The 26,874-nt window shown below is 43.3% G+C and overlaps 1 protein-coding gene across 2 annotated transcripts in view; it reads right to left on the bottom strand.

The window, feature by feature from the left end:
• Positions 1-26,874, bottom strand: part of CDH4 (cadherin 4) — a 1,105,063-nt gene that overhangs the window by 1,011,938 nt on the left and 66,251 nt on the right. The window lies entirely within an intron of this gene.

Consider the following 26,874-nt stretch of genomic DNA (forward strand, 5'->3'; position numbering starts at 1 on the left):
GATATAATGCAAAACCAGCCCGGGGGATAGAAAATACTTACCATAGAAAAGGCATCTCCAGTAATTACATTAAAATAGTAATATCTCTGACTCTCCTAATTATACAACCTGCCTAATGAATTGTATGATCAATATGTTCAAATCCACTTACAGCTTCTGTAATCCTATAAAATAATTAACTGAGATGATTTTTCTAACAGGAAAGACTGTGGGAGTCTAGGCAGAAAACCTTCTACTGATAGCACAACGATATATATTTTCACTTGGAACTTTCTAACAATAAATACAGGTTTTGACAACCTAGAGCAGTGATTCTTGACCAGGGTTCCATGGAACCCTAAGGTTCCTCCAGAGGTTGCTAGGGGGTTCCTTCAGCATTGGGCAATTTCTGCCTCTCGGATAAGTTCCTACCGACACCATTAATCTTTTTTAGCTATCTGTAAGAGGGTAATTCTTCCCAATGACCACAAGTGTAAGGAACATTCTTCCCACTGACCATCACACTATTGTATCATGAGTTGTAGATTTCTAATTTTTAGCAGGGGTTCCCCGAGACCGGAGAACTATTTCAAGGGTTCCTCTGTGTTGAAAAAGTTGAGAAAGGTTGAGGGTTTGAGAAAGATTTAAAAAAAAGTGGTGGGTTAGTTGCTTGATCCATAGATGGCATAGATTGTGGCCACTCAGAATTCTACCTTCCCCTGCCTACTAAATAAAGCCACTAAAAAAAAAACATATTTATTAATGGCATTGATCTTCAAAGAATTAGAATATTGCATGATGGGCTGAAGAGGAGATTTGAAGTAGATTTGTATGTTAAAGGAAAAGTTCACTTTTAGTAACATGTTACACCTGCATTTAGGGTGTAGCATGTGACATGTTACCACACCCCCTTGAGCCCCGCGGGCATTGTAACAATTTGAAAACAGCACATCTGTGCGGGGGGCTCCACCCACATATCCGCATCATTCATTCACACAGATCTGTGAATGAATGAACGTATAAGTTGGTTGATGCTTTCCTGGGGGTACTATGAACCTTATACTATCCATGCCTGCCTTAATAGATTTTTGGACTTCATGCAGCCGTACTTACCTTTGATAGCTGTAGGATGGGCCGTTAAACCCATATTAAAAAGGGACATATATGTCTATGTAGGTGAACATTTAAGTCCCTGATATTACGGGCCAAACACAGTTTGAAAGGCTCTGGCTACATCACCCCCCTTCCTCTCCCAATTATCTTGGTTTTCACCATTTAATAACATTCTGCAATAAATCCCGCATGAAGAGACGTTTATATTTATATTCTTATGCTAGTAGCATAATATATGGTTGCTAGCATTGGCAAAATATGACTCCCTTTCCACACAGTGATTCTTGACGTTCATCTGGGAGATTTCCATGTGGGGACAGTCTTTTGCTGACAAGATAGCGAGACCTATTCCTTCCAACAACCCCTGAGTGTGTCTTGATGAAGCAAAATAGCGAAACGCGTTGACGCACAGGGGCTCACTGCTGTCCATTTGGCGTCAACCTTTTGTTCACACCATACATGTATGTATATTGTGTGTTAATAATATGTTTTTTAATTCTTTCTATACTTGATTTGTTTGTAATGACTCGCTGTTAATGGAATATAACTTTACTATATTCTCATCCATCTTGCCTACAAAGTCCGATTTAGAGCCCTTTGGCTCTCCATTTTTTCTGTTAACTTAACCCCATACAGATGTGGCTTTAGCAGTGCTGTTCCAATTTTTGGAACTACAAGTCCCATCTTCCACCGCAGCATACGGCTTGGAGTTGTTCTGAATTGATTCTCCATGTAGTTCAGTAGCTGTCTACCCTAATTCTTACAGCCCAAAGCTGGCCAAACACTAGTATAATTTTTTGTCATAAGAAGTTTTGTGTGTAATAGTGGGGTAAAAACTGTTCATTTTTGCAGTGGCAAATTTCTAACACTGAAGATGGTTTTTATTAGGGAAAGCCCATTCATTCCACAATCGACTGTTAAAAGCAAATACAATTTTAAAGTACTTTCTGATGACATTCGTCAAGTCATCAAATATTTTAAGAATAGTTCTTCAAATGTTCGTACAATTTTTATATGAAGATTCATTTAACAATCTATTAGTGTGTGGCTGGCTTAAAGCAGTAGTGAACCGCATCAAAAAAAAAAAAAAATTGGGCTCCAGGCAGTTTAACCACTTACAGACCAGAAGGATTTACCCCCTTCCTGACCAGGCTATTTTTTGCGATTCGGCACTGCGTTGCTTTAACTGACAATTGCGCGGTCCTGCGACATTGTACACAAACAAAATTGATGTCTTTTTTTCCAACAAATAGAGCTTTCTTTTGGTGGTATTTGATCACCTCTGCGGTTTTTATTTTTTGCGCTATAAACAAAGACGACAATTTTGAAAAAAAAAAAAAACCTATATTTTTTACATTTGCTTTTTGCTATAATAAATAACCCCCCCCCCCCCCAAAAAAAAAATGTCTTCATCAGTTTAGACCAATATTATTATTATTATCATTATACAGGATTTATATAGCGCCAACAGTTTAAGCAGCACTTTACAATGTAAAAAGGAGACAATACAGTTATAATACAATAAGATACAAGAGGATTAAGAGGGCCCTGCTCAGAAGAGCTTACAATCTAATAGGGTGGGGCAGGTGGTGCAAAAGGTTGTAACTGTGGGGAATGAGCTGATGGAAGTGGTAGGAGATTAGTTGGAGACGTGATAGGCTTTCCTGAAGAGATGAGTTTTCAGGGATCGCCTGAAGGTAGCAAGAGTAGGGGATAGTCGGACAGGTGGAGGTAGAGAATTCCAGAGGATGGGAGAGGCTCTGGAGAAATCCTGGAGACGAGCATGGGAGGAGGAGACGAGAGAGCTTGAGAGTAGGCGGTCTTGAGAAGAGCGGAGAGGACGATTTGGTTTGGAGACAAGATCGGTGATGTAGCTCGGGGCAGAGTTGTGAATGGCTTTGTATGTTGTGGTTAGTATTCTGAATTTAATTCGCTGGGAGATTGGGAGCCAGTGTAGGGATTAGAGGAAAGGGTTCTTCTACATGTATTCTACATATTTTTGGTAAAAAAAAAATTGCAGTAAGTGTATATTGATTGGTTTGTTATAGCGTCTACAAAATAGGGTATATATTTATGGCATTTTTATTAGAATTTTTTTTTTACTTGTAATGGTGGTGACCTGCGATCTTTATCGGGACTGCGACATTGCAGTGGACAGATCAGACACTTTTGACACTTTTTTGGGACCAGGGACATTTATACAGCGATCAGAGCTAAAAATAGCCACTGATTACTATAAATGTCACTGGCAGTCAAGGTTGGGGCGATCAAGGGGTCAAGGGGTTAAGTGTTCCCTGGGAGGTGTTTCTAACTGTGGGAGTGTACTGACTGGAGGAGGAGAGATCGCTGTTCCTGATCACTAGGAAGTGATGCATTAGTGGCAAATTCCCTCCCGTTTCCCTGCGGGCCACTTGGTTCTCTAGTTTATGGACTTTGCTTTGTAGAAAATGATTTTGATCCATAACTTTTATCAGCCTCAGTTTTATGGATCCCCCCCCCCTTCTACCTTCTTGGCTGATCTGTATACCAGGGTCAGTGATAAACCGCACAGTTTCTCCAGTGCTGAGAGTTCAGGTAGGAGGAAGTTTCCACTACAGCCTGTATACACACCCACATGTGTGATGTCAACATCATGTGACCTGGCTAGCTCTGAGAACAATTAAATGTTCTCTCCAGCATAAAAGACACAACTTAGCATGCGCAGGTTGGCTACCCTGCCTGCGTTAGCTGGCCTTCCCAAGATAGACAGTGCAGGAGGGGGCAGATCTGTGCATACAGGATCAAACAGCCTTTTTACACAATGCAGAGGATTAACCCCTTAAGTTCCACAGTGAGTAGAACACGCATGCTATTCTGTATATACAGACTGATTTTACTGTTGTGGGTTTAGTAACACTTTAACTTTTCCTTTTAACGTAGCAAATGTTCACTTTTTGTGTTCAGTTTCACTTTAAGGCTCCGTTCACACTAGGTGTTTTTGGGCGTTTTTCTGCTGTAAGCCTCAGCTCTAAAAAACACCCAACAAGACAAATCCCATTCATTTCAATGGCCCCTGTTCACATCCGAGCGTTTTGTCATCTGAAGCAAAACGCCTGAAGCTAGGGCTGCGGAAAAAATCGTTTTAAATCTTGAATTGATTTGAGAGGTCAAATCGATTCAAAATTTCAGAAAATCGATTTTTTAGATTTCTTTTTTTCCCACCAGGACCGGCGCTGACACCGCACCGGTCCTGAGGAGCTGCGGGCATTAGTTTTTAGGTGAGGCTGCGGCTTCAGCCTAGTCCGCGGAAAAAAAAAGAAGCTCCTGTACTTTTTTGAGCTTCAGGTAGAGCTGGGTGATTTTCTAAAAAGAATTTTCTAAAAAGAAAAATCTGCGTTTTTAAAAAAAAAAAAACTCGATTCGCGATTCGAATCAAGTTTTTTTTTTTTTTTGGACACTGCGCTGGTCCTGAGGAGCTGCAGGCAGGAGTCTTTAGGCAAGGCCGCGGCTTCGGCCTAGTCCGCGGTGTCCGGCCCCGCAGACTAGGCCAAAGCCGCGGCCTCGCCTAAAAACTCCTGCCTGCAGCGCTCCAGGTCCGGCCCTGAAACCGCGCCCGTCCTGAGGAGCTGCGGGCAGGAGTTTTTAGGTGAGGCCGCGGCTTTGGCCTAATCCGCGAGGCCGGAGGCCGCGGCCTCGCCTAAAAACTCCTGCCCGCAGCTCCTCAGGACCGGCGCAGTGTCCAAAAAAAAAAACAACTTAATTCGAATCGTGAATCGAGTTTTTTTTTTTTTTTAAAACGCAGATTTTTCTTTTTAGAAAATCGCCCAGCTCTACCTGAAGCTCAAAAAAGTACAGGAGCTTCTTTTTTGGCAGGTTACAGGCCTTTCCTGCTTTTTACATTGGTGGCCTTTTGACCTGTACAAAATCGTGGCAAAAATCGCGCAACTTGCTGCCTTATAAATAGTATAGCCAACACTAAAAGGCTGGTGAAAGCGTGGTGCATCTAGAATTTAATTCTTAGTGTTTTTTGTTGCCATTACCAATCAAAGGGTTACCTGCCCTTAATCTGGGACCATATTCTGGTAACCCATTAAAAAGTTCTTTTACTATACTTTTTTTTATATTCAGTAAAATGTATGTCCCCTATTAATTGCCTGGCATAAATATGAACACAACTTTTGATATTGATTCCAAAAAAAACAAAAAACACATAGACTTTCTATTATTACTACAGTTGCAATGCTTTTCTGAAGAGCATAAGTCATTTGCTGATGGACTATACTACTTGTTACCGGTAGTTGTTCTTCAGCTGTGCCTGTTAGCATTTGTGTTAGGCTGGCCTCTGTGGACCTCCACACTATATGGTCATGAATGTCCTGAATGTCCCCTGTGACATTCAGGACATTCGTGACCATAAAGGACATGGTCATGAACAGGGGCGTTGCTAGGGGGTGGCTTTTGGGGCTATAGCCCCGAATCTGAGGCCAATAGCCCCGAGTCTCTGCAGGGGTCCCATAGGGGAGGCTCTCTGGGGACCCTTATGTAAGTGGGGGGGCTCTCTGGGGACCCTGATGTAAGGGAGAGGCTCTCTGGAGACCCTGATTTTAAGGCCTAGGCTCTCTAGGGACCCAGATTTAAGGGGGAGGCTCTCTGGGGACCCTAATGTAAGGGGCCTCTCTGGGAACCCTGATGTAAGTGGGGGGGCCCTCTGGGTACCCTGATGGAAGGGGGAGGCTCTCTGAGGACTCTGATGTAAGGAGGAGGCTCTCTGGGGACCCTGATGTAAGGTGATGTAAGGGGGGGCTCTCTGGGGACCCTGATGTAAGCGGGGGGCTCTCTGGGGATATATATACACCCACACGTATATTACTGTATATACATGTGTATGCCCGCCCAAGCGTATGACTTTCTTTACTACGCTGCTATGGGCTCTAGCCCCAGATCTTTTGTAGACCTAGCAACGCCCCTGGTCATGAATGTCCTCTGTTGACTTCTAATAGCCACATCATTTCTATAAGGCTTTCATTATCCATATAATATTTTTAAAAAGTAGCATTGCACCAAAACCCACACCTACAAGAAAATATCAGAACCAGTCATGTCACTTACGTGTTCACGTATACATCTATCACTCCGCTATCCTCTGTGCACAACTCTGACTCTTGTCTGAGCCTCAGCTTCCGATTCCTGATGTATGCAGCTTTTATCTCCACTCCAACACATCAAACCGTCTCCTCTCATCATTCCCAGCCTCTGAAGCCGTCTTCTCGTTTGATACTCCTCGGGCCTCAACTCTAACCTTTTTTTAAAAAAAAAAAAAGGTTCCGCAAGACGCACAACTTAAATGATCCATGGATAGAACCTCTTGACTGCAACACATCTGTGCTGAAGCCAAGAGATAAAGGAAAAAAAAAAAAAAAAAATCCCAGGCATATTTTTAGAAGGTTCTATAATTGGGTGTCTTACCCTTTTCTGCTCTGGACCGAGAGCAAGTCTGAGATTAGCTTGGCTGCCTATTGATCAACTTTGAATTACGAACAGATACCCTTTCAATTATTTTTGCGGATGTCTAAAAACTAGATCAGTGGTGAAAAACCGGTTGAATCTTGAAAAATTTCCAGTGTGCTTCCCTCCCCACTACTCTTAGGAGTCGCATATATATAAGGTGCACATTAATAAGGGCAAACAGAAAAAAAAAAAAAAAAACATCAGCACTATCATTATCTGCTTTTAAACCAACATAATCGGGTATCAAGCATGTTCTATTTACATAAAGCTACAGCAGGCTGTTTAATCTGCACTTCTGTCATTCTGAAATCTTGCAGATTTTGGATCTAGTGTTTCTTTAACGGCTTCAGCCCCAGAAGATTTTACCCCCCTTCCCGACCAGAGCACTTTTTGCGATTCGGCACTGCAACGCTTTAACTGACAATTGCGCGGGTCGTGCGACGTGAAACAAAATTGACGTCCTTTTTCCCCACAAATAGAGCTTTCTTTTGGTGGTATTTGATCACCTCTGCGGTTTTTATTTTTTGCGCTATAAACAAAAAAAAAGAGCGACAATTTTGAAAAAAAAAAAGCAATATTTTTTACTTTTTGCTAGAATAAATATCCCCAAAAAATGTATAAAAAAACAAATTTTTTCTTCAGTTTAGGGCGATATGTATTCTTCTACATATTTTTGGTACAAAAAAATCGCAATAAGCGTATATTGATTGGTTTGCGCAAAATAGGGGATAGTTTTATGGCATTTTTATTATTATTTTTTTTATTAGTAATGGCAGCAATCTGCGATTTTTATCGTGACTGCGACATTACGGCGGACACATCGGACACTTTTGACACTATTTTGGGACCATTGTCATTTATACAGCGATCAGTGCTATAAAAATGCAAATTGTAAGTGACACTGGCAGGGAAGGAGTTAAACACTAGGGGGCGATCAAGGGGTTAAGTGTGTCCTAGGGAGTGATTCTAACTGTGGGGGGGATGGGCTTCCATTCATATGACAGCGATCACTGCTCCCGATGACAGGGAGCAGTAGATCTTTGTCATGTCACTATACAGAACGGGGAAATGCCTTGTTTACATAGGCATCTTCCCTTTCTTCCGCTCTGTGACACGATTGCGGGCACCCGGCAGACATTGAGTCCGCGGGACCCGCGGTCATGGAGCGAGCGCCCACAATGCCGCATCTTAAAAAGGACGTACCTGTACGTCCATTTGCCCAGCCGTGCCATTGTGCCAACGTATATCGTTGTGCGCTGGTCGGCATGTGGTTAACCATTTGACCTCCGGAAGATTTACCCCCCTTCCTTGAAAACAATATATATATATATATATATATATATATATATATATATATATATATATATATATATATATATATATATATATATATATATGCTGTACACAAAGTGCTATACATCTGAAAAAAAATGTATGTATGTAATTACAGCGCTCACAATAAATCACAAATGAATCCAATTGATAAGTGAAACAAATTATAAAAAATGTCCATATAAATTGTGCATGAGTGCTCCAATCATTAAGGTGCAATAGTGCTCCAAACTTCAAGGTGTGCCACACACCCCCTCCTGTGTCCCCACTCACCAAAAGAAATGGAAGCTAGACCGCTGGCAATTCACAAAAGGCTCCAAAGGAGATCTCCCCCAATCATGATGGTCATAGGCAGATGTGGGTACCAGTCTTTGCTCCGCCCCCAGACACCTCCAGCAATGACCAAATCCTTATCCCAGCCTGATTTGCTGTACCTCCAATCTCTAGCCTGAATGACCCTAGACTGAAAAGCTAGGGGTCAATTTCTTTTGGTGAGTGGGGACACAGGAGGGGTGTGTGGCACTAATATATATTTAATATATATTATTATAAATAATAATTACAATTATTATATCATTTATTAATATATACTGGAATTTTTATTTTTTTTATACTAGTAATGGTGGTGATCAGCTAATAGCAGGACTGCAATATTGCGGCAGTCAATCGGACACTTACTGACACTTTGGGGGAACCAGTGACACTAATACAGTGATCAGTGCTACAAATATGCACTGCCACTGTACTAATGACACTGGCTGGGAAGAGGTTAAACATCTAGGGCGATTATCTGTGGGCCTAGCCAGTGTTTTTGTGTAAACTGTGTGCTGCTTTTACTTAGGGAAGTGATGGATTTTATTCCCTGCCTTTAAAAGGGACACAAAATCCATCACTTTCCCCCCCTGTCAGAATGCAGCTCTGCCTTGTTTACATAGGCAGCACAGGCAGGCTGGATCACGCACATGTACGCCATGCAGCTGAGCAGCAAGCCACTCCCACAACCAATGTGTCGATTGATTTTTTTGGGGGGGGGGGATTTGGGTTTTTTAGAGAAGGAAAAGAAAACAAAAAGAAGCATTCGTATAAAGTATAAATAAGTATTCATATTACTACACAGAGATACCCCGAAGGAGGTCTTACTCTGGGACTTTGAGTCTGAAAGTAGGCTATGAAGACATTCAGATTAAGATGTGGATATGAAATATTGTAATGATGACAGCTTTAACTTGTTGGATAAGAATGTATTACCTATTAATGAGGTTTAAAGTATTTAAGATATGTATGTTTTAATGTTCGGAGCCTTTATTTGTTCCCCTTTAATAAAGAATAAATGCTAAAAAAAATAAAAAATAAATAGAAATAATGCTGTCCCCACATTTAAGGATTGGTAAACTGCATTGCTTATCATTTTTGTTTTTGGGGTTTAATAGCACTTTAAAGAGGAACTGCAGTCTTTGCCATTCTGAAGCTTCCCGCCAACCCCTTTGCATATCATTTTATATATACTGTAGAAATCTTCCTCCACTGAGTCTGGCTGCAGCCATTTTAACTGTGGGCAGCTGAAGCTGCTGCCTGTTCACTTCCTGGATTTACGCAGACACACACAGAGGTGTTTCGTCACATATGGCGACCCATTACATTTGGCTACCCGCTGGAGTGTGCATGCGCGATGCCGCCATATGCGTTCCAACACTGTTTTTTCGTAACATTAGGTGACCCCTCAGAATGTGTAATGGAAGTGACGTTCCGTCGCCGCCATCTTGCTACACCCCGCACTCCTCAATAGTAAGGATACACTGAGAAGGGGGAAAGCGGACATTTTGTTACACCAACCGGAGTTTTGCATTTTACACTTATTTGTAACAGTAAACTGAGTTTATATAATGAAATAAAGTACTTAGAACTACGTCTGACTGGTTAGATGTTGAATTTTGAAAGAAGCGAACTTGTGTCAGATTAGCAAACCTATGACTTAAGCAGGCTTGACACTGCTTTTAAAATTCAACATCTAACGAGTCAGACGGAATTGTAAGTACTGTATTTCACTAGATAAACTCACTTTACTGCTAAAAATAAGTGTCAAATGCAAGACTCCGGTGGGTGTAAGAAGATGTCCGCTTTCCCCCTTCTCAGTGTATCCTTACTATGGAGGAGTGCAGGGTGTAGCAAGATGGCGGCGACGGAACGTCACTTCCGTGACGGTTTTAGTGTGCTCTTTTGTCCTAAAACTGTTGGCGGCATCGCGCATGCGCACTCCAGCGGGTAGCCAAATGTGATGGGTCACCATATGTGACGAAACAGAGGCACACCTCCAGCTCTGTAGCTCTCATTGGCCCCCCTCCCTTCCGGAGAGTGAGAGAGAGATCTGTGCATGATGTCATAAGCCTAGGCTAATGACCAGACAGGAAACAGGAAGTGAGCTGTATAAGGTATTTACTGGCAGAAAAAAAATGTTTTACTATCCAAAGTTAAAACAACAACAAGGGCAGAGGATTTAATAGATGGAAAGATGAAAAAAATGACTGAAGGTCCTCTTTAAGCGATGTAAAAGGTGTGACAAGAAAGCCATAGATGGAAGCAGGACTTTCCCTAATGCTGTGTCTTCCATGCTGTAGCCGACTCTGGATCCTCTAATGAGCTGTAGCATTGACATTTGGATTACAATCCCGTGAAGTAATCCTTTCATTTCCGCATCTGGAAAGAACAGTGAGAAAACAGCTTTGTCCTCGCTGCAGAGACTGCAATTGCAAAATCATTAATTCTCCGACGGCGGAGGGAGATGTGCTATCGCTTCCGACGAGACGTCTGCAAAAAACAGCATGTCGTTTTTACTCTGGAGCATGGTGGCAACCAATCAGTCAGCTAAAAGCAGGCAATCGTCTGGACGGCCTAATAGCAGCGCACTCAAGGGTAGCTTAGTGACTTGGATGAACTATGAAAGACCTAATGGAAAAACTTCACTTGTAACCTTATTTTCCATAATTCACCCTCCACACTTTCCTGGAAGATTCTGCATTTCGCCATTTCTAACTACGCTTATCACAGGCCACATTGATCAGGCAGTTGGAAGACAAGTCTACCTTCATTTTTGGTTTGAATCCCCTTATAAATACCCTTTTTCCTGAAGTTTCCAAGCTACTCTAATGACATCATAAGATCTTCCTCTTCTTCACATAACCATGTGTCAGTCTAGGCCAGGGGTCTCAAACTGGTGGCCCTCCAGCTGTTGTGGGTCCCATCATGCCTCTGCCTGGTGGAGTCATGCTTGTAACTGTCAGCTTTGCGATGCCTCGTGGGACTTGTAGTTTCAAAACCGCTGGAGGGCCGCCAGTTTTGAACCCCTGGTCTAAGGGAAATGTTAGCCAGTTTGCATGATGATGTCCCCAAGTGTCCTGACTATGACAACCTGGGCCTACAGGAAGTGAGTTTAATGACAATGGCCATCATTCAACTCAGTAGACGAACGGCACTGGACCTCGGTGTAGCAAGTCTGTGAGGACAATGCTGGGCATGAAGTAAGCAGTGCAGCGAATGACACTTTAAAATAAATAGATAAAAGTAAAAAAGTTAAAAAAAAAAATACTAGCATTAAAATGCCACTAAACCCGCATTATAAAAACTATCAATAAATGCTGTATGACATGCTGTTCATATTCACTCAATCACTTGTTTTCTGTATTCTGCAAAAAACCTGCTTGATCCTGCTGCTCTATCTCCCCCTTCTGTCCATGTCCTCAATTCAGCCAGGGATTTTGCAGCTGTGGTGGCAACTCTGCACATGCTCAGTTTTCAGTGAGTTTCTATGCTGCGCATTTCCTCCCTGTGACATCTAAGCAGCCCATGTGACTATAGAGTCACACATGTGAGCGTATAGACCAGTGATGGCGAATCTTGGCACCCCAGATGTTTTGGAACTGTATTTCCTATGATGCTCATGCACTCTGCAGTGTAGTTGAGCATCATGGGAAATGTAGTTCCAAAACATCTGGGGTGCCAAGGTTCGCCATCACTGGTATAGACAGTGGTATATGACAACCCGCTCCCCCTCCTTCTCCATGCCCACTAACCAATTAAATACAATAGGGGTGGGATATTACATGTAGATTGACGGAGGCTTCACCTCCATCCTGTTCTAAGACACAGGCTGGGGGGGGGGGTAACACACCACTTTTTGATTCAGCCTCTGAAGCAGCCGGGAGAGTCCGGTGAAACCGGTCATGCGATTTTTCGTGGCCACCTCTGATGTTGTGACCACAACAGTATCACCCTGAGGATTTGAAGCATGGCATAACCTGTAATGACCAAGCATTAAGTTCGATGAAGTACCCTAGGATCGGATAAGTACCTGTTCATAATTTATCCTAAAGGAATATTGACTGTGTAACAACTCACCCAGTCCGGACTATGCACTCCACAAGGACCCTACGGGATTCTCATTGATAGCCCAGTGCTTTATAGACTGTGAATCTACTTTTAGTGCGAGGGAGGGAGTCTAGGATACAGAGTGATTCCACGATTGAATATATGAATATATGAAAGACATTTTACTTTCACATCTTGTTCCTGACATTTGAATCCCCTCTAGACCACTATTACCAGCTTCAGGATACATCTAATCCAGTGTTTGATTGCTTTCACCACTGCCATCGGGTCCGTGTTCATTTGGAGTTGGGATTTTGGTGCAACATCCATGTTTTCTGTGGATGGTCCTTAATTCTTTACCTTACAGGAGAATTTTGTTCACTACCAGGGTGTATTATTCCATCTATGTCTCTTCCTTCAAGCAGCCTAGTGCTTATATAGGAGTACATTATAGATAATGCATACAACATAATGGCACTTATGGTTTTACAATACAGGTATGGTATTCCTGCAGAAAAAAAGTATACACAAATTATGTTACTACTACGTAAACTTCAGCCCACTCATCTCTGAAGCCATTCACAAGGCAACATAATTGTTCTGGTGCCTTAGGTTAGTGGTTCTCAACCTCGGTCCTCAAGTACCCCTAAACAGGGCATGTTTTGGGAATTTCTCTTGGATAAAATAGCTGTCCAAAATACCAAACCATTGACTCTGACTTAAAGTACCTGTACAAGATAAGGGAAAACCTGCAAACATGGCCTGTTGGGGGCTATTTGAGGACTAAGGTTGAGAACCACTGCCTTAGATGATGGGAATACAAACTGCTGCATGCAAGAACTGGTGCATTTTTCATATAGTGCATTGAAATATATCTAACTGGGCTTTTCCTCACAGCTATTGAGCTCAAATGGTTCAGGTCAACTTTGACCCATTGTTTTTGTAGCATTAAGAGAATTGACCCACATGGGAATTACTGTATATAATAAATATGACATCCTAACCATTCTGCTTTCCCTCATACAGAAGAGAAGCACCTTAGGCGTTTTGGTTTTTTTTGGCCTTTATATTATTGGGTCTTCATACATCTTGGATTCCATTTTATAATTATGAGCAGGATTCAAGAGATCTTTATTCAGGTGGAAAAGGAATTTATTAAACGGGAGCTCTGTTCTCATGAAACCGAGAGAAGTACACATCCCCTGAAGCACATTGTATGTATATTGTAGGAGAAAAACAGCTTTACAGCTCATTAGCTGGAATGTAAATGAGTTTCTTAAACACTATCAGTGTTTCTCGCAGAGGGAGGGGAAAAAAAAAAAATTGGTGATCGTTCATATCCTCAAGCACCCTCAAGTATCTGATGCCCGTTCGTAGGCACTGAGTGCATTTCCAAGAAAGGTTAACTAATTTTTGTTGCGTGATGCCATGAAAATGAATTTCTATTTTTTACCACATAGCCTACATCAACCATGTGGCAAAACTGCATTTATTACAGATTTCCTTTTAGGGATGACTAGACAAGGAGAGAAGAGGGTCATTTAACCTACGGTCAGATGAAATATGGACACATTTTTACAGTTTCGGAATGCTGGCACGGTATGTTTGTACGGGGATCAGGTCAGAAAATGAAAACCCACTTCTCCTATTGTCACCTTATTCACTGCGACACCTGAAAAGGAAATGTCAAGTAGTAGGAGAAAAAAAAATGGAGGCCAATGGCCAGACTCTCAGCTGTGAGTCAGCCCAGCTCTCTCTATGAAAAGTATCAATGGAAATTAATTTATTTTTGTCAAATAAGACTTATGACAAAATATCATAATTCACACCAGACTTGATGAAGATTCTGTAAATTTGATCTTCACCCTTTAAATGAGTTTGAGTTTTGTAATAAATTGAGATACTAACAGAATTACACAGTCTCAGCAATACATTTAACTAAGAAAGAATGTAGCTTTTATCAAGCCATCTATGGCCAACCTAAACACACAAGAGCTCCTACTGACCTATTCCAAAACGAGGAAAGACTACAAACAGTCACAAACACAAAAATTTCTTGCGCTTAGGAGTGGGCTCACACAGGGCCGTAGATCTTTTTTTTTCCTGGGGGGGGGGGGGGGGGGTTCAGGTCTTTCAAACTTAAAGGAATCATTTACACTTTTATGTTGGGGGGGCAGAGCCAGCCACTCTTTGCTCACTGAAGGCTGAGAACTGAGTAATCATCGGTCTTTGATCGCTCTTTTGTTAGGCTTAGAAGCAGCTGGGGACAGATGCAACATTGGATGGATGCTCCATCCACCTAAGTATAAAAAAAAAAAAAAAAAAACATCTCTTTTAAAAGGAAAAAAAATCCCCCTCTCCCTGCTAAGAACCCTCTCTCCCTAAGCAAAGACTCCCACTGTAAAATATCTCCCTCAAATATCCCCCCCAAAATTAAACCCCCTGTCTCTAAACCGACCCACCAAAGCAAAAATATCTTCCTCAATACCCTCTCCCCCAGCCAAGATTTCTAATTATGAAGAAAATCTCCCCTCATTCAATCAAACTCCCTCCCAGAAGCAAATCCCTGCCATTAACCACCCCCTGTAAACTTCTCTACAAGAAACTCCCCCCTTCTCCAAAAGCAAAACCACCCCCCTTTCCTTAACCCCCCACCAAAAGAAACTCCCCCAGACTTGAATTCTTACTTCCTCCTCCCTAAAACAGAAAATGGCTGCCTCCCCACTTACCAGACCTCAGATTCAGCACGGCACAGAAGTAGGAAAACTTCTGCATCCCCAGTCTCCCTTTGGCTGTGTCATATGATACCTCGAGGAGGACTCCAGGAGTTCCCTCAACTGTGCACTGTCAATTGCCAGCATCTGAAACCTCGCAGTAATTTCATGCTTTTCAGGGGGACACCTTATTAAACTGAGGGGATGGGGCACAATAGAAGGCGGGGGCTGGCTGCTGCACTCCGAAACTCTGATTGCTTCTACTGTGCTGATGCTGAGGCTAAACAGCAAGGACACTGTCTGGGCATTTTGCCAGGATTCTCTGGGGGAAGGGGTTTGGACACCCCTGACCCCCCCCCCACTTTATCTACGCCCCTGGGCCCACACAATGTTAGTAGGCCATACTTCCATCCTGGCTGGTATGGGCAAACCTCATCTTGCTGCCCTCTTAATACTGCGGGAGTCAGGAACAACTGGAACCACAAAAAGAAAGAGGGCGCACAGACCTAGTGCATTATCCTAAAACCATCGCTTTATTAATATAAAAAGTGGTAAGTATTATATTCACAAAATAACACACGTATCAAGCTCATCACATAGTACAGCATCATCCAATCCACAGTGTATCGAACAATGTGGCAGGAGAATGTGAAGATCCAATAGGCTTTTCAAGGACTAGCCTCTTCCTCAGAGCCAACAAGACTGTTGTCTGCACCCCTCTTATATATCAAAATGACATGACTAGTTGTCAAATTGTCAAAGGAAAGACTACAAGAATTAAACATATTCTCACTGTAGAAAAGACACTTGACAGCGATATACAAATACCTCAATGGTGATTCTAGCATAGGGGAAAAAAAAAAATTCAAATTCAGGGAGCTTAAGAAGACACGCAGACATTCAATGAAATTGGAGGAGTTGTGGTTCAACCTTAAACTGTGTAAGGGTGTTCTTTACTATTAGAGCAATACGGACGTGGAACTCCCTTCCACAATCAGTGGTGTTAGCAGGAAGTGTCAATCATTTCAAATAACTCTTTGATGGGCATCTTAGTGAATGCAATATACAGAGATATGGGAAATGGTATTGAAATAAACACACACATACACACACATTGAACTAGATGAACTGGTGTCTTTATCAGTCTTACCAACTATGGTACTATGAATCTGAATCTGAGAATTTGTGGAAGCTGAGCTCTTTTCTCAATGTTGATGACTGCCAGTTGGCCTAGTAACTAGTGGTGCACCAAAATTTTGGCCGCCAAAAATTATTGGCTGAAAATAGGGTTTTCAGCCTTGTGCAAAGAAAAAAAAAGGTGCTGGTAATGGCTGCAGAAAACGCCCGCGAATTTACAGTGCTTATGATGTGTTTTTCATAGGTCATGTGACTCAAAAAAAAATGCATCAAAAACGTAACAAGGGTACGGTTTTTATGCGTCCTTGCTGCGTTTTCAATGCATTTCAATGAGGAGGTGCGTTTTTTTTTAAAATCTGAACAAATACACATCAAAAATGCAGCAGGATTTTTAATCAGGATTTTTCAACACCGCTTCAAAAGGTGCCAGTAATGGCTGACAATTTCAGTTTCATTTAAATTATTGATAATAATTAATATTTGAATATAATACAATTATTTATAAAAATATATATATATATATATATGTTTTTAAACCGCCAATTTTGGTTTCAGTTTTGGCCAAGTGCATCCTGAATTTTCGGTTTAGGCACCGGAATTCTAATTTCGGTGCACCTCCTAGTGCCTCGTTGGAGTTGTGCCTCCTCCTCCTCTCAGGCACCCAAGTAGAGTCAGTGACTTCATCATCCCCTCCCTCCTCGTCACTGGAGCAAACTTGGCAGTATGCTGCAGCTGGGGGAACATGACTGCCAGTTTCTTGTCCTTCTTGGACACCCCTCTCTCTAGGCTCACATTACTCCCTTCCTCAACCTGGGAACCAAGATCAGAGCCCTCAAATTGCTGTGCATCCTCCAGCAGCATGTAACCGACACTGTGGTCGAATAGTTCTGGGGGCTCCTCCGTGCATGATGGTGGGGCTACAGAAGCAGAGACTGTGGACAAGGAGCCGGTGGAATAGGCCACTTTGGCAGCTGCATTGGAAGGCAAACTACTCTGAGTCTGGGTGACAGAGGATGTGGAGGATGAGGACGGCTTTGTTATCCACTCCTTCAACTCATCTTCATGTTCTTGTTCAATATTACGACCAGCAGCAGAAGAAAAGGACAAGCATGCCCCAGTGCTACCTGCAGAGGATGCACCATGTCCACGTCCAGCACTACTACTAATGGTCTAATGATCCTACTCTACTCTTACTGAAACCCTGGAAAGTGCAAAATCTGAAGGCATTTTTGCATTTGCAGTGTGGCCATATAATGAGGACGGGGGAAAGGAAGGGAGCACACAGCGAAATATATATGCCTGGAACCGGACAGAATTGAAGGGTGCACACTATGGCGTTTTTTTTTTTTTCTTTTTCCCTGGTTGTCAGAGAACGTCCTACTACGCATTTTGTTCATGACAGGTTTCCTTTAACATTTGCACATTTACTTCTACCTTATCGAAGAAAACATTATTTTAACTGCTTCCAGATTCCAAGCCACTCCATTTGCCTTTCCATCCATGCTTTTCCAAATTAGAATCCTGAAATAGCTTTTACACTTTTGAAAGACTTTTGAAAAACGAAACGTTCTGTATTAAAATGCTGAATTCCCAAGTCTCTTTTACAGGACGCACTATAAATTAAACAATTCCCATACAGTTCCACCAGCGGCCTTATACCTATTTAAATTCAGAAAAAAAAAAAAAAAGAGAGAGACGTATGAGAGAGAAATAATAGAAGAGAACACTTCTCCAGCAATACCCAAAAAGATAAAAAAAAAAAAAGCCAACCCTCGGGAGCCATACTTCCAATTTCCATCTTTACAAATCACAATACTTCTATCCGCGCTCATATATTAAACTTTGAAAGCCTCGAATAATGTAGTGTCCGTTTTAAGAAAACATTGCCATCTCATTTGATGGAGCTCCAGGAGCTGTGCGATGCGGATACTCAGCGGATCAATAAAAGGTTATCAGTAAAGCAGTTTGATCCCGGCGCAGTTAAATGTGCGTCCACTTCTACATCTCTGTTCCCTGAGGTCAAAAAATGGTTATCTGATTCCCAGTGGTAATGCATGCGCCACTATCCCCCCCCCGGAGGAAGAAATACGCACACCCCCTTGTTGCTTCTGCTTTGCTAATCTTTTAAACACCGAGAATCTTTTAATCAAACAGGGATCTGACAAAGACGTTTATATATATGATACTCTGGGATGTTACAAGTATGGATACATCTATGATAGTGCCAGTGTACAGAAACTCAATGAAAGCACATATGAAATATTAGGAAAGAATTAAAGCATTTCCATCAGTGGAGGCCCGTCCATAAGGGGTGCCGCCCCCCTAATCCATGCACCCCGCCCCTAATCTACATGCATGGCATCGGACACATGGATTTCAATGGGGTTTTTTTGGGGGGGGTTTTTTCAACCGCTTCAGCCCCGGAAGATTTTACCCCCATCCTGACCAGAGCACTTTTTGCGATTCCGCACTGCGTCGCTTTAACTGACAATTGCGCGGTCGTGCGGCGCTGCACCCAAACAAAATAGGCGTCCTTTTTTTCCCCACAAATAGAGTTTTCTTTTGGTGGTATTTGATCGCCTCTGCGGTTTTTATTTTTTGCGCTATAAACAAAAATAGAGTGACAATTTTGGGGAACAAAGCAATATTTTTTACTTTTTGCTATAAAAACTATTTTTTTCCTCAGTTTAGGCCGATATGTATTCTTCTATATATTTTTGGTAAAAAAAATAGCAATAAGCGCATATTGGTTTGCGCAAAAGTTATAGCATCTACAAAATAGGGGATAGTTTTATGGCATTTTTATTATTATTTTTTTTTTTTATTAGTAATGGTGGCGATCAGCAATTTTTATCATGACTGCGACATTATGGCGGACACATCGGACACTTTTGACACTATTTTGGGACCATTGTCATTCATACAGCAATCAGTGCTATAAAAATGCACTGATTACTGTGTAAATGACACTGGCAGGGAAAGGGTTAAACACTAGGGGGCGATCAAGGGGTTAAGTGTGTCTTAGGGAGTGATTCTAACTGTGGAGGGGGATGGGCTTCCACTCACTTGACAGCGATCACTGCTCCCGATCACAGGGAGCAGTGATCTCTGTCATGTCACTAGGCAGAACGGGGAAATGTTTATATAGGCATCTCCCCATTCTGCGGTCCGTGACACGATCGCTGGGAGACTGGTGGACATCAAGTCCGTGGGTCCCGCAGGCACAGCCACGTTGTACGCGGAGGGCACAAGCACCTCCTAGCCCCGCCAATTAAGGGGAACGTACAGGTACGCCCATTTGCCCACCGCTGCCATTGTGCTGACGTATATCGGCGTGCATCGGTCGGCAAGTGGTTAAGCACATAATTAGAGCCCGAGGCTCCAATTGGCTTTAAAAAAGGGTGGGCTCAGGGCACAGAGCAATACGCCCTGAGCCCACCCAGTTGTGTGAATTAATTTTCGCTATTGTCTTCCTGATTCTCCTCCCCGCCAATCAAGAAGCGGGTCATGAGACCCGGTTGGCCATGGGAGTCTTAGGACTCCCGGCCAATCGGGCCTCAGGACCCGCTTCCTGTTCGGTTGGGAGGAGAAGCAATGGCCCCGACTCTTCCCTCAGCAAGCTGGAATGAGGAGCAGCAGACGGAGGGGCCAGCAACAGCTGCTTCCAGCAGACCTACCCCAGATCCAGCACCACCTCGTCATCAGAAGGTAAGGCCACTGATCTTTCCGGATCCTCCTTAGGGGGGGGCAGCAGCCCTACCCCTGTGTGATTTTCCCCCTTACTGTGATCTGTGTCATCTTCCTCCTCACTGTAAGGCCTCTAACTCCCTGCCTTCCCATCCGTCTCCTGCGGTGAGGGGGGTTGACGGCGGTGCGAGTGAGGGGGGGCAGGTTTGTTTGCCGCTTCCCGCCCAAAAAATATTGAGTACCAGCTGCCACTGGTATCCATGGTCGAAATGTAATATTATATATTTATTTCCATGTTGTAGTACAAATATTTCTAGTCTACTCCTCTTAATCTAAATGATCTTTACATTTGCAAACTTTCTTCGTGAAAATTCCTACACATCGACTTCCTTTAATTCTGTGATAAATCTACATGATTCCCTATGCCCTATGAGCAGGCACTGCTGTGTCACACATTTCACAGAGCCTGCCTTCCTAACTACAGAGGTGCAGAGAGGAGGAGTTTCAGGAGGCAGAGTCAGTACAGGAATCACTGCTGACAGGCAACAAGGTACCATGGGATATGTAGTCCTTAGAAATTTAAAGCAAAAGGATGAGAAAAAGCCGCAAAGCATGCTGGAAGTTGCGGAAAAAGAAGGCCAGAAGACAGGCAGCACTCACAACACGAAGAAAGATTCTTCATGTAAATTTACATCGGATTGTCAAATAGAACCTGGTCTGTATTTATATTACAATGCTGATATTAAAAATGAAAGTGTACGCTGTGAAATCCCTGCCAGGTTTTTACTGCCACTTTAGAGAGATTTCCTTTTACTATTTCGGTGAAAACTGATTCAGAGAGGATGTGATGGAAAATCTCTAATAGCAACACAGACAGAATTAAATTTTTAACAGAGGAATGGAAGGCTAGAACCCCTGTTTTTGCTGTTTTTGTCCCTCTTGCAGATTGTCTTTCACTTCCTGTCCCAAAAGGGGAAGCTCTGCTTGTTTGCTTCCTCTCCCCCTTCTGCTGCCACATTGGGAACCTTTCAGTGGGGAGAGGGGAGCGGATACCTGTCAAAATCCGGTACCCGCTCCCACTTCTAAGAGGTAAGAGCGCCGCAATTGTTTACGAAATTTCCAGCCCCTCCTACTTCACCCCCCCCCCCGCTGCCTTCTGGGAGATACACACGTCCCAGAAGACAAAGGGACCATTCAGAAAGCCCCAGGTGACAATAAAAACCTGACAGAGGTTCTAATCATTCCCTCACTCTATCGAAAACAAAAAAAGTTTTGTCTTGACCTACACTTCGAACACCGGCAGCACGGAAAGTGGCTGTGATCCATCCTGAAGGCCCTACAGAAAAAGGTTCCTGCACCACTTTTGGCGACTTCGGGGGGCGACTTCAATAGACATCTGTGCATGAATCCGCACAGATGTCTTTCAAGTTGCGCCCCCCCCCCCCAACACACACACACACCAAAGTCGGACTAAAATGCAGCTTTGAAATCGTGCGGGTTCACATGAAGTCGCACGATTTCAAAGCCGCATTCAATGTGAATGAGGGCTAAGTCCACAGGCCTTGTAAAAATTAAAATCACATTGATTGGCTTTGGATCCAATTTAGACAAAAATGAATGTCACTGAGGGTTCTCTCCTTTAACTTATATTAAACATAGATTGGATTCAGTCATTTGCATAATTAGTTAAACGCATATATCAATTAGTCCATTCATCTAGTTCACCCAAGCTGAAATAAATACATTCACCCAGGACGAAGTCCGACTTAGAAGCCTATTAATAAACCATGTCTATTTCGTCATTAATAAATTCATTTTCTCACCCATGGTGCATTGCTTCCATTACAAAATTAACAAAACTCACCAAGTGCACACAGTCCCATTAATATATTTATTTATGGGTACATACTGTTATGAATAAATGATTATTCACCCACCCGGTACAAATGACCAGTCATAAATCAAAGCACTCAACTGGCACGTTCTACCATCATTTATATAGGTAGCACTGGCCCTGTTATTATTAATTCATTCATCTGCCTCCCGCTGCTGAAACGTATTCATTTAAAAAGCGGCATAGATAACAAACTCCTTCGCCATTCTTGTGCAGGTAACTGTAAATTAAATTCTACAGCAGAATAGGTGAAACTGCAGAAGACCGTACATAAATGTTTATGTGTGAAGTTTATTGCCACTAGGGGGCAGACTGGCCAACCAGAAGATAGTTATAGCAGCTGAAGCTAGGCAGTGGCATCACCCATGGAGAAGACCTAGAGAACTGCAAGGAGTCTAGATGAAGCAAGATACATGTTGGCAGCAGAGGACAAGCCCAGTGTGGCCACCCAAACAGTGAAGGTGAAAGCCCTTAAAAGGAACGAGGTGCGGAAGCCAAGGAGCTGCCATCTTCACCAGAGCTCCTGAAGGCAGAGGTGGATTTTGTAGTAGACAATTTCCAGGTTGTGCCCCCTTGACTCACCTGAGCTAACAACTACTGGGAACTGAAAGCAGGTATGCAGAGAAGAGCCCTTGAAGCACTGAGATGTTGGGATCACTAGTTAGTAGGTACACAGAAGGGATGACATAGGAGTGACGATTATGGTGCAGAGGTGCAAACAAATCTATGTGCCAAGGAGAATAGCCATGGAAGATCATGGAATGGCTCAGGCCATGCTGTGAGAAGGTTCAACCCTAGAGGCTGACATACACTATATTGCCAAAAGTATTGAGACACCTGCCTTTACATGAACTTAAATGGCATCCCTTTGAGCCGGGCATAGACAGTTTGAATCCTGCTGAACCGGCTGAGATTCAAACCATATGGGTAGGCTGAATGTACCCAACTTGATCAATCGATCAACTTGGGTACAAACAGCCTGCTAGATTTTACATAGGATTATTGCTTGTGGCTGTTATAGCCACTGTGTTCACCTGGAGGGGTGGCATCCCCCCCTTGCCAGGAGAATAAAATGGCTCCGCGGAATAGACTCCACAGTTAGTGTTGATGGGGGAACCAAGCGACTTGTTTTCCTGCAACCCGTGGTTGCAGGAAAGAAATTTGCTCCGTCTATGGCAGGCCTAATGCCGTGTACACAAGAGTGGACTTTTCGACCGGACTGGTCCAATGGACTGAGGCTGGCGGACAATTCGACCGTGTGTGGGCTCCAGTGGACTTTTTCGGTCGAAAATCTGACGGACTTTAGATTTGGAACATGCTTCAAATCTTTCAGACGGACTCGAGTCCGGTCGAAAAATCCGCTCGTCTATATGCTAGTCCAACGGACAAAAACCGACGCTAGGGCAGCTATTGGCTACTGGCTATCAACTTCCTTATTTTAGTCCGGTCGTACGTCATCACATACAAATCCGTCAGACTTTGCTGTGGTCGTATGTAGGCAAGTCCGGTCGTTAGAAAGTCCGTCGTAACTCCGTCGAAAGTCCGTCGGAAAGACCGTCAGACTTTTGTTGTCAAAAAGTCTGACTGTGTGTACAGGGCATTAGGTTTACTACATAGGTTTACTATTGAGCTTTTCATCTTTAGTAAAAATGGTACTGCACATCCTGAGGAATGCATGTTCACTTGCTTTGGGGCTAAGGGTCTCATTATAGCAGGCAAACATATCTACTGAAAAGTCTGTTTAAAGTAATGATTGCAATGGCCTGTCTCAGTATCTACAGTACAAAAGCAAGCAAGAATCTAAAATAAAGATTGTAAACATCCTTGCATATACACTACATTGAACTCAAATGGCATCCCAGTCTTAGTCTGTAGGGTTCAATATTGAGTTGGCTAACCATTTGCAGCTATAACAGCTTCAACTCTTCTGGGAAGGTTGTCCACAAGGTTTAGGAGTGTCTTTGGGAATGTTTGACCATTCTTCCAGAAGCGCATTTGTAAGGTCAGGCACTGATGTTGGACAAGAAGGCCTGGCTCACAGTCTTCGCTCTAATTTATCCCAAAGGTGTTCTATCAGGTTGAGGTCAGGACTCTGTGTAGGCTAGTTAAGTTCCTCCAGCTGAAACTCACTCATCCATGTCTTTACGGACCTTGCTTTGTGCACTGGTGCGCAGTCCTGTTGGAAAAGGAAGGGGGCATCACCAAACTGTTCCCACAAAGTTGGGAGCATGAAATTGTCCAAAAAATGTCTTATTATGCTGACGCCTTAAGAGTTCCCTTCACTGGAACTAAGGGGCCAAGCCCAACCCCTGAAAAACAACCCCACACCATATTCCCCATCCACCAAATGATTGGGACCAGTACACAGAGCAAGGTCAATTGTCTACCTAAATAAATGTTTTTAATAATAACTACAATCAGACGCGCCCTCCATATTTGTAACACAGTAGGGATGAGCACAGGCATGTTTTGATGTTAGTCTGACCTACTTGCGAGAGACTGCCAGATAGCTGTCCTTGTACTGAGCCAATCATAAGTGTCTGAGGCATTCCCTGCTCTGTAACCAGTTTGCTGATACCATGGGTTCAAGCTAAACCATGTGTGTTCAAAATCTGCTGTTCTGGACAATTTGTGCAGATTCACCAAGGAGAATTTTTTAAAACCTTAATGCATCGCCTGGCCTTTGAACCGTGGCCAGCAGACTTAGAAGGGCCAAGAGTAGCCTTTGGTTAAGTCAGCTTGATAAAAATTGGCCAACAACAGAACCGTTTTGTATAGCAAGGTCCCGGGTCCCCTTTGGTCTAATGAGAACCTCCAGAGTTAGGGACAGCTTAAAGTGGTGTTCCACCCTAAAAAAAAAAAAAAATCATGACTGTGCCTAAAAAAAAAATTTGGAATTTTTTTTTTTTTTACTTACCTCTAAATGCCTGTTGCTAGGGGGTCCCTCGTAGTCTGCCTCTTCCAGTGCCTGGGCTGGTGACATCACTTCCCCCTCGGCACAGGAAGGACTTGGCTTTGCTCCCTCCCTCCTGTCAATCATCTGGGACCCATTACAGGTCCCAGGTGACTGAGCGGCCAATCGCGGCGCTCGGCGCCGCTCGCGCATGGGCAGTGGGTGCCAGGCTGTGAAGCCACAGCCCGGCGCCCACAGTTGCAATGCCGGCGCCTCTGAACGGAGGGGAAGACGAGCGGGGCTTCAATCCCCCGCATCGATGGACCCAGGGACAGGTAAGTGTCCAATTAAAAGTCAGCAGCTGCAGTATTTGTAGCTGCTGACTTTTAATTTTTTTTTTTTTTGATGGGTCCTCCTCTTTAATATCCTTCTGAGTGGGTTACAAGGCATGGTGGGTGTAAAGCAAGGTAGATTCATGGGCGCCAGACATTTCTTGAATGCAAAGAGATTTATTTTCTCTTGAGCAGAACTGTGGGAGAGAGGGTTTAGGGCCAGGACATCCTTTAGTAGTTGCAATGGTAATAAGCAGACTCTGAGACTTCTATAGGTAGATTGCCATGCAGGGAAAGGCACCCAGCAGGACACAATGTCTGCATATGTAGGACTGCTGTCTCCTATGGCAACAGCCTTATAACAGTTTCTAACACAAGTTGTAATGAACTTCTGTACTTCCTCTACAATCACTTCTTGTAGATCTTCACTCCACTGAGCTCCCTGTCTCTCCTCAATAGACTTGCTGATCCACTGCAACTGGATCTCCTGAGCTCTTTCAACCTTCTCACTGAGTATCTTTTTCGAGTGTCACCCCCGCTTCCCTACTGGGTCCCTAGCTTGGCACTCACAGATACTTCTCAAGCGTCACCCCACTGGCCTGCTCAATCTCTGGCTTGGCACACAAGGCTGCTCAGCAAACGTCACCTCTGCTGGCTGGGTCCCTGGCTTGACACCTGCTGAAGTTTCTCGATTCTTCACCGTCCCCTGTTGGTGAGAACACTGCTCTGGTACTTGCTTCAGCTACTCACTGTAGTCCCTGGTAATAAAGTGGATGGACCCTTAGTGGCGACAGCTTCCCCTCTACCGACTACGTCAGGTTCTCCGGCCGGCAGAACCGACACTTATGGTTGGACTGCAAGCCGCAGTCCCAACCCTACGCTGCTATCTTGCTTCTGGATAGGCCCAGCAGCCAGATGTCCCCGGGATAGGCCTTAGGCTCTGACCTAGCAGCCCGGGGCAGCACAACACACGTCCACCCAGACAGCCGTCCAGGTGGCACAGAACCCCCGATCACCTGACCTCACCCAAATAAATAGGCTCTCCCAGCAAGCCAAGGGACCCAAGAAGATCCATGCCCATTGGCTGAGATACCCCATCTATTCCTAATCTGTCCTTGCACTGCCCTTGTCTTATCTAATGTCACCAGATACCCGGCCATCTAGTGACAGAAGAGAGAAGTGCAGCAATTCCAGAATTAGGGTGGAATCCACTGATCTCCTATCAATTGGCCAAGGCAACTACACCTGGCAGGTAAATTTACTAGCGACCCTGCCTAAACATCAGGGTGCTACATCTGCATCAGCTAGAACAGGGATAGCCATAACAAACTACTGGCTAATTTCTAACTGTTCATCATAGCAGGTCTATTGCTGCTTGATGAAAAAACATGCGTCAATGCTAAAGCTAAATTAAAAAAAAGCCCCTTTTTTAAAACTTAAATAATATGTAAACCCAACATTTCACATTCCTGATATTCATAGGCAGAATTCAAAGGCAGTAGTATGGCTGAATTAGAAGCAGAAGTGGTATCAGTGGTTCAAGGAGAACCTTTACACAGAAAAAGTGAGAGCTGGAGTTGGGATCTGATCATTTCATAGAACTTTTACACAATAACCCAATAAACATTACTTAAATCTGTTTCACATAAACCACTTTATCAAAACATATGTAATTGATGTATAGGGGCCCTTTAAACAAGTTTTACTTTATTCTCAAATAAATACAATCTTAAGCGTGCTTTGACTGGTTATATCACTCGTGCACCCCGCGCATTCATAAATCAGTTCATCAAATACAAAATGTCCTCCATTCACTCACCATGCACAGACAAGCATTAATATTTTAATTAATTCTCCCAGGCTTTACTTTTGATTATCTCTCTGTCCAGTTCCCACTCATTAATTATCCATTTGCTCAGTGCGTCCTTTCATTAATAAATTCAT

This window comes from Aquarana catesbeiana, linkage group LG12 (genome assembly GCF_042186555.1).
Source record: "Aquarana catesbeiana isolate 2022-GZ linkage group LG12, ASM4218655v1, whole genome shotgun sequence".
NCBI lineage: Eukaryota > Metazoa > Chordata > Amphibia > Anura > Ranidae > Aquarana > Aquarana catesbeiana.